The sequence below is a fragment of the Hyla sarda genome, unplaced genomic scaffold (genome assembly GCF_029499605.1).
Source record: "Hyla sarda isolate aHylSar1 unplaced genomic scaffold, aHylSar1.hap1 scaffold_2089, whole genome shotgun sequence".
In the NCBI taxonomy this organism is placed as follows: Eukaryota; Metazoa; Chordata; class Amphibia; order Anura; family Hylidae; genus Hyla; species Hyla sarda.
In genome coordinates, this window is record NW_026608754.1 from 736 (window position 1) to 13202 (window position 12467).

Genomic DNA, 12467 nt, shown 5'->3' on the forward strand with positions numbered 1-12467 from the left:
CACACCTGTGTGAACAGCCAGGAGACCCCCCCCCCCCCCCCCATGTTATGTTACATAGTTACATAGTTAGTACGGTCGAAAAAAGACATATGTCCATCAAGTTCAACCAGGGAATTAAGGGGTAGGGGTGTGGCGCGATATTGGGGAAGGGATGAGATTTTATATTTCTTCATAAGCATTAATCTTATTTTGTCAATTAGGAACATTCAGCACCCACCCGCTATCAAGGCAGCTGCCTATCATGTCATGCCCTACCTGCACAGGTGTGCTGGCTACTCAAATGATCCAATTAAGGAGGCCATTTAGTCAGCAGCAGCAGAAGTCCTGTGCCTGGACGCTCCAACAGGGGCCAGACACAAGCAGAAGCAGAAGCAGCAGAAGCAGCAGCAGCAGCACCACCTTTTGTTTTTTGGCTGCAGCAGCAAGGCCCACAGGGCTGGCTAGCTGGCTAGCCAGCAAGCAGGTAGCAATGAAAGTAGGAATCTTTCTTTTTAACCCTGTAAGGGGGTGGTGCACTGTACCCGAAGATACTGCCATATCGGGTCAATGCATAGGGCGACGGAAGCAAGCTTCGAAATCGGCCCCCGTTCTCAAAAATCCATTTAATATATGGTCCCCAGATAGGGGACGTATCAGATATTAAACTGATAAGAACAGATACTACACTTGATCTTAGCCAAAAGGCCGAGAAGCGATAACCGTGAAAGGGGCGGGCCCAACAAGGTCCCCTTCATGGGCACTATCACTGCTTGCTGTCAGGGAGGCTGCCAGACAATTTTCCATGCACACTCTGGGCTGGGGGGCAGTCAACCACCAGTACACACAGCAGAACCTAAACCCATACCATTATTGCTAAGCAGCAAGACAGGGGCCCATTGCACTCCCACGGGGCCTTTTTAAATGCAATCCATAACCCGGATTTGCCAGGAACCCTTCTTACTCCTCCTACTTGCATGTGACACTGGGCTTAGGATCTGCATAGGAAACACACACACAAGCACACACCTACCTTTGTTGCCTGCAGATGCCTCCTTGGCTGTCCCCAAACGGTATCAAACCAACACCCACGGGAAGCTGTAAGCATAGAGGACATGCCTGCACCCCATTGGACTTACCTGTGTGGGTTAAATCCGGGTTATTTGACAACCTATGGCGGTGATGGTTCTGCTCAGGCAGAGCAGTGCTGATGCTCCTCATAAAGCTGTCGCTGCTGTGAAGGTTCTAGGTGACATCACAAATCCCTATGGTTACATACACAACAAAGCTGGGTTGTTGTTGTTTACACTCTGCAAGGCCTGTGGAAGTGAGTGACATCATAGCACTGTAGTTCTGAGGGTTCTAGATGGATGCAACAATCTCCTGTTGCTTCTATGAAGGCCATAATAGACGACATCACCAAACAGCTCCATAGTCACATACACAGCAAAGGAGAGATGTTGTTTACACCTAGTGATGTCAGTGGTATTGAGTGACATCACAGCACAGTGCTAAGGCTCCTGGGCCTGGACACAGCAGCGGCTGCAATATCTCAACGGAGAATACGTTTATATATATGTGTGTGTGTGCGCGTATATATATATATATATATATATATATATATATATATATATATTCTCCGCCGAAATCACTTTTAAACCCATTTCCACCTTTTTTTCCCTTCTCTTCCTCTTACTTTTTTTTCACGTTTTTTTACGTTTTTCTCCTTTTCGCCTCTTTTCTGGGCGTATTATTCTTCTTTTTCTTCTTTTTTTTCGTCTAATGCATACCCCATCAGTGCAGCAATGCTTATTCAATACCGCCAGCAGATGGAGACACTGGGGGATAATTTTCTAAGGATTTATACTGATTTTTCCTGTCTGAATTTGTCGCACAGAAAGTTGCAGGCCAAATATGTGTGACATTTCTGCGACTTTAGCTTCTAGAGCATTTTTACAACATTATACATAGGTGCTGAATACATAAAAAGCGACTGTTCAGCGACAGACAAGTCGCATCGGCTGAAAGTAGGCCAGAATGTCAGTCCATGTTGGAGCAGGTTTAGATACAGTCTAAAGTATAGATCTCAAAGTCTGTGCACAGAATTTAGCAAGGGCCTCGCACCTTCTGATGCATCAGGTAGGTGCACAATAGCATAGCCTAACCCTCTGTACTTTGGTCTATATTGATGCGGGACATAGACAGCCAGCTGATGACCAATCCATTAGTGCAATGGATGGCTGGAAGCATTTGTCTTTGCCTTTGCAATACCACAGAAGCAATGCATGGTCAATGTACAGCAATGACACACCTGTGTGAACAGCCAGGAGACCCCCCCCCCCCCCCCCATGTTATGTTACATAGTTACATAGTTAGTACGGTCGAAAAAAGACATATGTCCATCAAGTTCAACCAGGGAATTAAGGGGTAGGGGTGTGGCGCGATATTGGGGAAGGGATGAGATTTTATATTTCTTCATAAGCATTAATCTTATTTTGTCAATTAGGAACATTCAGCACCCACCCGCTATCAAGGCAGCTGCCTATCATGTCATGCCCTACCTGCACAGGTGTGCTGGCTACTCAAATGATCCAATTAAGGAGGCCATTTAGTCAGCAGCAGCAGAAGTCCTGTGCCTGGACGCTCCAACAGGGGCCAGACACAAGCAGAAGCAGAAGCAGCAGAAGCAGCAGCAGCAGCACCACCTTTTGTTTTTTGGCTGCAGCAGCAAGGCCCACAGGGCTGGCTAGCTGGCTAGCCAGCAAGCAGGTAGCAATGAAAGTAGGAATCTTTCTTTTTAACCCTGTAAGGGGGTGGTGCACTGTACCCGAAGATACTGCCATATCGGGTCAATGCATAGGGCGACGGAAGCAAGCTTCGAAATCGGCCCCCGTTCTCAAAAATCCATTTAATATATGGTCCCCAGATAGGGGACGTATCAGATATTAAACTGATAAGAACAGATACTACACTTGATCTTAGCCAAAAGGCCGAGAAGCGATAACCGTGAAAGGGGCGGGCCCAACAAGGTCCCCTTCATGGGCACTATCACTGCTTGCTGTCAGGGAGGCTGCCAGACAATTTTCCATGCACACTCTGGGCTGGGGGGCAGTCAACCACCAGTACACACAGCAGAACCTAAACCCATACCATTATTGCTAAGCAGCAAGACAGGGGCCCATTGCACTCCCACGGGGCCTTTTTAAATGCAATCCATAACCCGGATTTGCCAGGAACCCTTCTTACTCCTCCTACTTGCATGTGACACTGGGCTTAGGATCTGCATAGGAAACACACACACAAGCACACACCTACCTTTGTTGCCTGCAGATGCCTCCTTGGCTGTCCCCAAACGGTATCAAACCAACACCCACGGGAAGCTGTAAGCATAGAGGACATGCCTGCACCCCATTGGACTTACCTGTGTGGGTTAAATCCGGGTTATTTGACAACCTATGGCGGTGATGGTTCTGCTCAGGCAGAGCAGTGCTGATGCTCCTCATAAAGCTGTCGCTGCTGTGAAGGTTCTAGGTGACATCACAAATCCCTATGGTTACATACACAACAAAGCTGGGTTGTTGTTGTTTACACTCTGCAAGGCCTGTGGAAGTGAGTGACATCATAGCACTGTAGTTCTGAGGGTTCTAGATGGATGCAACAATCTCCTGTTGCTTCTATGAAGGCCATAATAGACGACATCACCAAACAGCTCCATAGTCACATACACAGCAAAGGAGAGATGTTGTTTACACCTAGTGATGTCAGTGGTATTGAGTGACATCACAGCACAGTGCTAAGGCTCCTGGGCCTGGACACAGCAGCGGCTGCAATATCTCAACGGAGAATACGTTTATATATATGTGTGTGTGTGCGCGTATATATATATATATATATATATATATATATATATATATATATCTCCGCCGAAATCACTTTTAAACCCATTTCCACCTTTTTTTCCCTTCTCTTCCTCTTACTTTTTTTTCACGTTTTTTTACGTTTTTCTCCTTTTCGCCTCTTTTCTGGGCGTATTATTCTTCTTTTTCTTCTTTTTTTTCGTCTAATGCATACCCCATCAGTGCAGCAATGCTTATTCAATACCGCCAGCAGATGGAGACACTGGGGGATAATTTTCTAAGGATTTATACTGATTTTTCCTGTCTGAATTTGTCGCACAGAAAGTTGCAGGCCAAATATGTGTGACATTTCTGCGACTTTAGCTTCTAGAGCATTTTTACAACATTATACATAGGTGCTGAATACATAAAAAGCGACTGTTCAGCGACAGACAAGTCGCATCGGCTGAAAGTAGGCCAGAATGTCAGTCCATGTTGGAGCAGGTTTAGATACAGTCTAAAGTATAGATCTCAAAGTCTGTGCACAGAATTTAGCAAGGGCCTCGCACCTTCTGATGCATCAGGTAGGTGCACAATAGCATAGCCTAACCCTCTGTACTTTGGTCTATATTGATGCGGGACATAGACAGCCAGCTGATGACCAATCCATTAGTGCAATGGATGGCTGGAAGCATTTGTCTTTGCCTTTGCAATACCACAGAAGCAATGCATGGTCAATGTACAGCAATGACACACCTGTGTGAACAGCCAGGAGACCCCCCCCCCCCCCCCCATGTTATGTTACATAGTTACATAGTTAGTACGGTCGAAAAAAGACATATGTCCATCAAGTTCAACCAGGGAATTAAGGGGTAGGGGTGTGGCGCGATATTGGGGAAGGGATGAGATTTTATATTTCTTCATAAGCATTAATCTTATTTTGTCAATTAGGAACATTCAGCACCCACCCGCTATCAAGGCAGCTGCCTATCATGTCATGCCCTACCTGCACAGGTGTGCTGGCTACTCAAATGATCCAATTAAGGAGGCCATTTAGTCAGCAGCAGCAGAAGTCCTGTGCCTGGACGCTCCAACAGGGGCCAGACACAAGCAGAAGCAGCAGAAGCAGCAGCAGCAGCACCACCTTTTGTTTTTTGGCTGCAGCAGCAAGGCCCACAGGGCTGGCTAGCTGGCTAGCCAGCAAGCAGGTAGCAATGAAAGTAGGAATCTTTCTTTTTAACCCTGTAAGGGGGTGGTGCACTGTACCCGAAGATACTGCCATATCGGGTCAATGCATAGGGCGACGGAAGCAAGCTTCGAAATCGGCCCCCGTTCTCAAAAATCCATTTAATATATGGTCCCCAGATAGGGGACGTATCAGATATTAAACTGATAAGAACAGATACTACACTTGATCTTAGCCAAAAGGCCGAGAAGCGATAACCGTGAAAGGGGCGGGCCCAACAAGGTCCCCTTCATGGGCACTATCACTGCTTGCTGTCAGGGAGGCTGCCAGACAATTTTCCATGCACACTCTGGGCTGGGGGGCAGTCAACCACCAGTACACACAGCAGAACCTAAACCCATACCATTATTGCTAAGCAGCAAGACAGGGGCCCATTGCACTCCCACGGGGCCTTTTTAAATGCAATCCATAACCCGGATTTGCCAGGAACCCTTCTTACTCCTCCTACTTGCATGTGACACTGGGCTTAGGATCTGCATAGGAAACACACACACAAGCACACACCTACCTTTGTTGCCTGCAGATGCCTCCTTGGCTGTCCCCAAACGGTATCAAACCAACACCCACGGGAAGCTGTAAGCATAGAGGACATGCCTGCACCCCATTGGACTTACCTGTGTGGGTTAAATCCGGGTTATTTGACAACCTATGGCGGTGATGGTTCTGCTCAGGCAGAGCAGTGCTGATGCTCCTCATAAAGCTGTCGCTGCTGTGAAGGTTCTAGGTGACATCACAAATCCCTATGGTTACATACACAACAAAGCTGGGTTGTTGTTGTTTACACTCTGCAAGGCCTGTGGAAGTGAGTGACATCATAGCACTGTAGTTCTGAGGGTTCTAGATGGATGCAACAATCTCCTGTTGCTTCTATGAAGGCCATAATAGACGACATCACCAAACAGCTCCATAGTCACATACACAGCAAAGGAGAGATGTTGTTTACACCTAGTGATGTCAGTGGTATTGAGTGACATCACAGCACAGTGCTAAGGCTCCTGGGCCTGGACACAGCAGCGGCTGCAATATCTCAACGGAGAATACGTTTATATATATGTGTGTGTGTGCGCGTATATATATATATATATATATATATATATATATATATATATATATCTCCGCCGAAATCACTTTTAAACCCATTTCCACCTTTTTTTCCCTTCTCTTCCTCTTACTTTTTTTTCACGTTTTTTTACGTTTTTCTCCTTTTCGCCTCTTTTCTGGGCGTATTATTCTTCTTTTTCTTCTTTTTTTTCGTCTAATGCATACCCCATCAGTGCAGCAATGCTTATTCAATACCGCCAGCAGATGGAGACACTGGGGGATAATTTTCTAAGGATTTATACTGATTTTTCCTGTCTGAATTTGTCGCACAGAAAGTTGCAGGCCAAATATGTGTGACATTTCTGCGACTTTAGCTTCTAGAGCATTTTTACAACATTATACATAGGTGCTGAATACATAAAAAGCGACTGTTCAGCGACAGACAAGTCGCATCGGCTGAAAGTAGGCCAGAATGTCAGTCCATGTTGGAGCAGGTTTAGATACAGTCTAAAGTATAGATCTCAAAGTCTGTGCACAGAATTTAGCAAGGGCCTCGCACCTTCTGATGCATCAGGTAGGTGCACAATAGCATAGCCTAACCCTCTGTACTTTGGTCTATATTGATGCGGGACATAGACAGCCAGCTGATGACCAATCCATTAGTGCAATGGATGGCTGGAAGCATTTGTCTTTGCCTTTGCAATACCACAGAAGCAATGCATGGTCAATGTACAGCAATGACACACCTGTGTGAACAGCCAGGAGACCCCCCCCCCCCCCCATGTTATGTTACATAGTTACATAGTTAGTACGGTCGAAAAAAGACATATGTCCATCAAGTTCAACCAGGGAATTAAGGGGTAGGGGTGTGGCGCGATATTGGGGAAGGGATGAGATTTTATATTTCTTCATAAGCATTAATCTTATTTTGTCAATTAGGAACATTCAGCACCCACCCGCTATCAAGGCAGCTGCCTATCATGTCATGCCCTACCTGCACAGGTGTGCTGGCTACTCAAATGATCCAATTAAGGAGGCCATTTAGTCAGCAGCAGCAGAAGTCCTGTGCCTGGACGCTCCAACAGGGGCCAGACACAAGCAGAAGCAGAAGCAGCAGAAGCAGCAGCAGCAGCACCACCTTTTGTTTTTTGGCTGCAGCAGCAAGGCCCACAGGGCTGGCTAGCTGGCTAGCCAGCAAGCAGGTAGCAATGAAAGTAGGAATCTTTCTTTTTAACCCTGTAAGGGGGTGGTGCACTGTACCCGAAGATACTGCCATATCGGGTCAATGCATAGGGCGACGGAAGCAAGCTTCGAAATCGGCCCCCGTTCTCAAAAATCCATTTAATATATGGTCCCCAGATAGGGGACGTATCAGATATTAAACTGATAAGAACAGATACTACACTTGATCTTAGCCAAAAGGCCGAGAAGCGATAACCGTGAAAGGGGCGGGCCCAACAAGGTCCCCTTCATGGGCACTATCACTGCTTGCTGTCAGGGAGGCTGCCAGACAATTTTCCATGCACACTCTGGGCTGGGGGGCAGTCAACCACCAGTACACACAGCAGAACCTAAACCCATACCATTATTGCTAAGCAGCAAGACAGGGGCCCATTGCACTCCCACGGGGCCTTTTTAAATGCAATCCATAACCCGGATTTGCCAGGAACCCTTCTTACTCCTCCTACTTGCATGTGACACTGGGCTTAGGATCTGCATAGGAAACACACACACAAGCACACACCTACCTTTGTTGCCTGCAGATGCCTCCTTGGCTGTCCCCAAACGGTATCAAACCAACACCCACGGGAAGCTGTAAGCATAGAGGACATGCCTGCACCCCATTGGACTTACCTGTGTGGGTTAAATCCGGGTTATTTGACAACCTATGGCGGTGATGGTTCTGCTCAGGCAGAGCAGTGCTGATGCTCCTCATAAAGCTGTCGCTGCTGTGAAGGTTCTAGGTGACATCACAAATCCCTATGGTTACATACACAACAAAGCTGGGTTGTTGTTGTTTACACTCTGCAAGGCCTGTGGAAGTGAGTGACATCATAGCACTGTAGTTCTGAGGGTTCTAGATGGATGCAACAATCTCCTGTTGCTTCTATGAAGGCCATAATAGACGACATCACCAAACAGCTCCATAGTCACATACACAGCAAAGGAGAGATGTTGTTTACACCTAGTGATGTCAGTGGTATTGAGTGACATCACAGCACAGTGCTAAGGCTCCTGGGCCTGGACACAGCAGCGGCTGCAATATCTCAACGGAGAATACGTTTATATATATGTGTGTGTGTGCGCGTATATATATATATATATATATATATATATATATATATATATATTCTCCGCCGAAATCACTTTTAAACCCATTTCCACCTTTTTTTCCCTTCTCTTCCTCTTACTTTTTTTTCACGTTTTTTTACGTTTTTCTCCTTTTCGCCTCTTTTCTGGGCGTATTATTCTTCTTTTTCTTCTTTTTTTTCGTCTAATGCATACCCCATCAGTGCAGCAATGCTTATTCAATACCGCCAGCAGATGGAGACACTGGGGGATAATTTTCTAAGGATTTATACTGATTTTTCCTGTCTGAATTTGTCGCACAGAAAGTTGCAGGCCAAATATGTGTGACATTTCTGCGACTTTAGCTTCTAGAGCATTTTTACAACATTATACATAGGTGCTGAATACATAAAAAGCGACTGTTCAGCGACAGACAAGTCGCATCGGCTGAAAGTAGGCCAGAATGTCAGTCCATGTTGGAGCAGGTTTAGATACAGTCTAAAGTATAGATCTCAAAGTCTGTGCACAGAATTTAGCAAGGGCCTCGCACCTTCTGATGCATCAGGTAGGTGCACAATAGCATAGCCTAACCCTCTGTACTTTGGTCTATATTGATGCGGGACATAGACAGCCAGCTGATGACCAATCCATTAGTGCAATGGATGGCTGGAAGCATTTGTCTTTGCCTTTGCAATACCACAGAAGCAATGCATGGTCAATGTACAGCAATGACACACCTGTGTGAACAGCCAGGAGACCCCCCCCCCCCCCATGTTATGTTACATAGTTACATAGTTAGTACGGTCGAAAAAAGACATATGTCCATCAAGTTCAACCAGGGAATTAAGGGGTAGGGGTGTGGCGCGATATTGGGGAAGGGATGAGATTTTATATTTCTTCATAAGCATTAATCTTATTTTGTCAATTAGGAACATTCAGCACCCACCCGCTATCAAGGCAGCTGCCTATCATGTCATGCCCTACCTGCACAGGTGTGCTGGCTACTCAAATGATCCAATTAAGGAGGCCATTTAGTCAGCAGCAGCAGAAGTCCTGTGCCTGGACGCTCCAACAGGGGCCAGACACAAGCAGAAGCAGAAGCAGCAGAAGCAGCAGCAGCAGCACCACCTTTTGTTTTTTGGCTGCAGCAGCAAGGCCCACAGGGCTGGCTAGCTGGCTAGCCAGCAAGCAGGTAGCAATGAAAGTAGGAATCTTTCTTTTTAACCCTGTAAGGGGGTGGTGCACTGTACCCGAAGATACTGCCATATCGGGTCAATGCATAGGGCGACGGAAGCAAGCTTCGAAATCGGCCCCCGTTCTCAAAAATCCATTTAATATATGGTCCCCAGATAGGGGACGTATCAGATATTAAACTGATAAGAACAGATACTACACTTGATCTTAGCCAAAAGGCCGAGAAGCGATAACCGTGAAAGGGGCGGGCCCAACAAGGTCCCCTTCATGGGCACTATCACTGCTTGCTGTCAGGGAGGCTGCCAGACAATTTTCCATGCACACTCTGGGCTGGGGGGCAGTCAACCACCAGTACACACAGCAGAACCTAAACCCATACCATTATTGCTAAGCAGCAAGACAGGGGCCCATTGCACTCCCACGGGGCCTTTTTAAATGCAATCCATAACCCGGATTTGCCAGGAACCCTTCTTACTCCTCCTACTTGCATGTGACACTGGGCTTAGGATCTGCATAGGAAACACACACACAAGCACACACCTACCTTTGTTGCCTGCAGATGCCTCCTTGGCTGTCCCCAAACGGTATCAAACCAACACCCACGGGAAGCTGTAAGCATAGAGGACATGCCTGCACCCCATTGGACTTACCTGTGTGGGTTAAATCCGGGTTATTTGACAACCTATGGCGGTGATGGTTCTGCTCAGGCAGAGCAGTGCTGATGCTCCTCATAAAGCTGTCGCTGCTGTGAAGGTTCTAGGTGACATCACAAATCCCTATGGTTACATACACAACAAAGCTGGGTTGTTGTTGTTTACACTCTGCAAGGCCTGTGGAAGTGAGTGACATCATAGCACTGTAGTTCTGAGGGTTCTAGATGGATGCAACAATCTCCTGTTGCTTCTATGAAGGCCATAATAGACGACATCACCAAACAGCTCCATAGTCACATACACAGCAAAGGAGAGATGTTGTTTACACCTAGTGATGTCAGTGGTATTGAGTGACATCACAGCACAGTGCTAAGGCTCCTGGGCCTGGACACAGCAGCGGCTGCAATATCTCAACGGAGAATACGTTTATATATATATGTGTGTGTGTGCGCGTATATATATATATATATATATATATATATATATATATATATATTTCTCCGCCGAAATCACTTTTAAACCCATTTCCACCTTTTTTTCCCTTCTCTTCCTCTTACTTTTTTTTCACGTTTTTTTACGTTTTTCTCCTTTTCGCCTCTTTTCTGGGCGTATTATTCTTCTTTTTCTTCTTTTTTTTCGTCTAATGCATACCCCATCAGTGCAGCAATGCTTATTCAATACCGCCAGCAGATGGAGACACTGGGGGATAATTTTCTAAGGATTTATACTGATTTTTCCTGTCTGAATTTGTCGCACAGAAAGTTGCAGGCCAAATATGTGTGACATTTCTGCGACTTTAGCTTCTAGAGCATTTTTACAACATTATACATAGGTGCTGAATACATAAAAAGCGACTGTTCAGCGACAGACAAGTCGCATCGGCTGAAAGTAGGCCAGAATGTCAGTCCATGTTGGAGCAGGTTTAGATACAGTCTAAAGTATAGATCTCAAAGTCTGTGCACAGAATTTAGCAAGGGCCTCGCACCTTCTGATGCATCAGGTAGGTGCACAATAGCATAGCCTAACCCTCTGTACTTTGGTCTATATTGATGCGGGACATAGACAGCCAGCTGATGACCAATCCATTAGTGCAATGGATGGCTGGAAGCATTTGTCTTTGCCTTTGCAATACCACAGAAGCAATGCATGGTCAATGTACAGCAATGACACACCTGTGTGAACAGCCAGGAGACCCCCCCCCCCCCCCCCCATGTTATGTTACATAGTTACATAGTTAGTACGGTCGAAAAAAGACATATGTCCATCAAGTTCAACCAGGGAATTAAGGGGTAGGGGTGTGGCGCGATATTGGGGAAGGGATGAGATTTTATATTTCTTCATAAGCATTAATCTTATTTTGTCAATTAGGAACATTCAGCACCCACCCGCTATCAAGGCAGCTGCCTATCATGTCATGCCCTACCTGCACAGGTGTGCTGGCTACTCAAATGATCCAATTAAGGAGGCCATTTAGTCAGCAGCAGCAGAAGTCCTGTGCCTGGACGCTCCAACAGGGGCCAGACACAAGCAGAAGCAGAAGCAGCAGAAGCAGCAGCAGCAGCAGCACCACCTTTTGTTTTTTGGCTGCAGCAGCAAGGCCCACAGGGCTGGCTAGCTGGCTAGCCAGCAAGCAGGTAGCAATGAAAGTAGGAATCTTTCTTTTTAACCCTGTAAGGGGGTGGTGCACTGTACCCGAAGATACTGCCATATCGGGTCAATGCATAGGGCGACGGAAGCAAGCTTCGAAATCGGCCCCCGTTCTCAAAAATCCATTTAATATATGGTCCCCAGATAGGGGACGTATCAGATATTAAACTGATAAGAACAGATACTACACTTGATCTTAGCCAAAAGGCCGAGAAGCGATAACCGTGAAAGGGGCGGGCCCAACAAGGTCCCCTTCATGGGCACTATCACTGCTTGCTGTCAGGGAGGCTGCCAGACAATTTTCCATGCACACTCTGGGCTGGGGGGCAGTCAACCACCAGTACACACAGCAGAACCTAAACCCATACCATTATTGCTAAGCAGCAAGACAGGGGCCCATTGCACTCCCACGGGGCCTTTTTAAATGCAATCCATAACCCGGATTTGCCAGGAACCCTTCTTACTCCTCCTACTTGCATGTGACACTGGGCTTAGGATCTGCATAGGAAACACACACACAAGCACACACCTACCTTTGTTGCCTGTAGATGCCTCCTTGGCTGTCCCCAAACGGTATCAAACCAA

General features: G+C 46.5%; 6 non-coding genes across 6 annotated transcripts; all 6 read right to left on the bottom strand.

Moving 5' to 3' along the window:
• Positions 1–505: 505 nt before the first annotated feature.
• LOC130318967 (U2 spliceosomal RNA) lies at positions 506–696 on the bottom strand. The gene has a single exon (XR_008865387.1). It is a non-coding gene; the product is annotated as a U2 spliceosomal RNA (small nuclear RNA).
• A 2091-nt stretch (positions 697–2787) lies between these two features.
• Positions 2788–2978, bottom strand: LOC130318979 (U2 spliceosomal RNA). Its single transcript, XR_008865398.1, has one exon. It is a non-coding gene; the product is annotated as a U2 spliceosomal RNA (small nuclear RNA).
• Positions 2979–5062: 2084 nt separating this feature from the next.
• Positions 5063–5253, bottom strand: LOC130318989 (U2 spliceosomal RNA). Its single transcript, XR_008865407.1, has one exon. It is a non-coding gene; the product is annotated as a U2 spliceosomal RNA (small nuclear RNA).
• Positions 5254–7343: 2090 nt separating this feature from the next.
• On the bottom strand, positions 7344–7534 carry LOC130318990 (U2 spliceosomal RNA). Its single transcript, XR_008865408.1, has one exon. It is a non-coding gene; the product is annotated as a U2 spliceosomal RNA (small nuclear RNA).
• A 2088-nt stretch (positions 7535–9622) lies between these two features.
• LOC130318991 (U2 spliceosomal RNA) lies at positions 9623–9813 on the bottom strand. Its single transcript, XR_008865409.1, has one exon. It is a non-coding gene; the product is annotated as a U2 spliceosomal RNA (small nuclear RNA).
• A 2098-nt stretch (positions 9814–11911) lies between these two features.
• LOC130318968 (U2 spliceosomal RNA) lies at positions 11912–12102 on the bottom strand. The gene has a single exon (XR_008865388.1). It is a non-coding gene; the product is annotated as a U2 spliceosomal RNA (small nuclear RNA).
• Between the last annotated feature and the right edge of the window lie 365 nt (positions 12103–12467).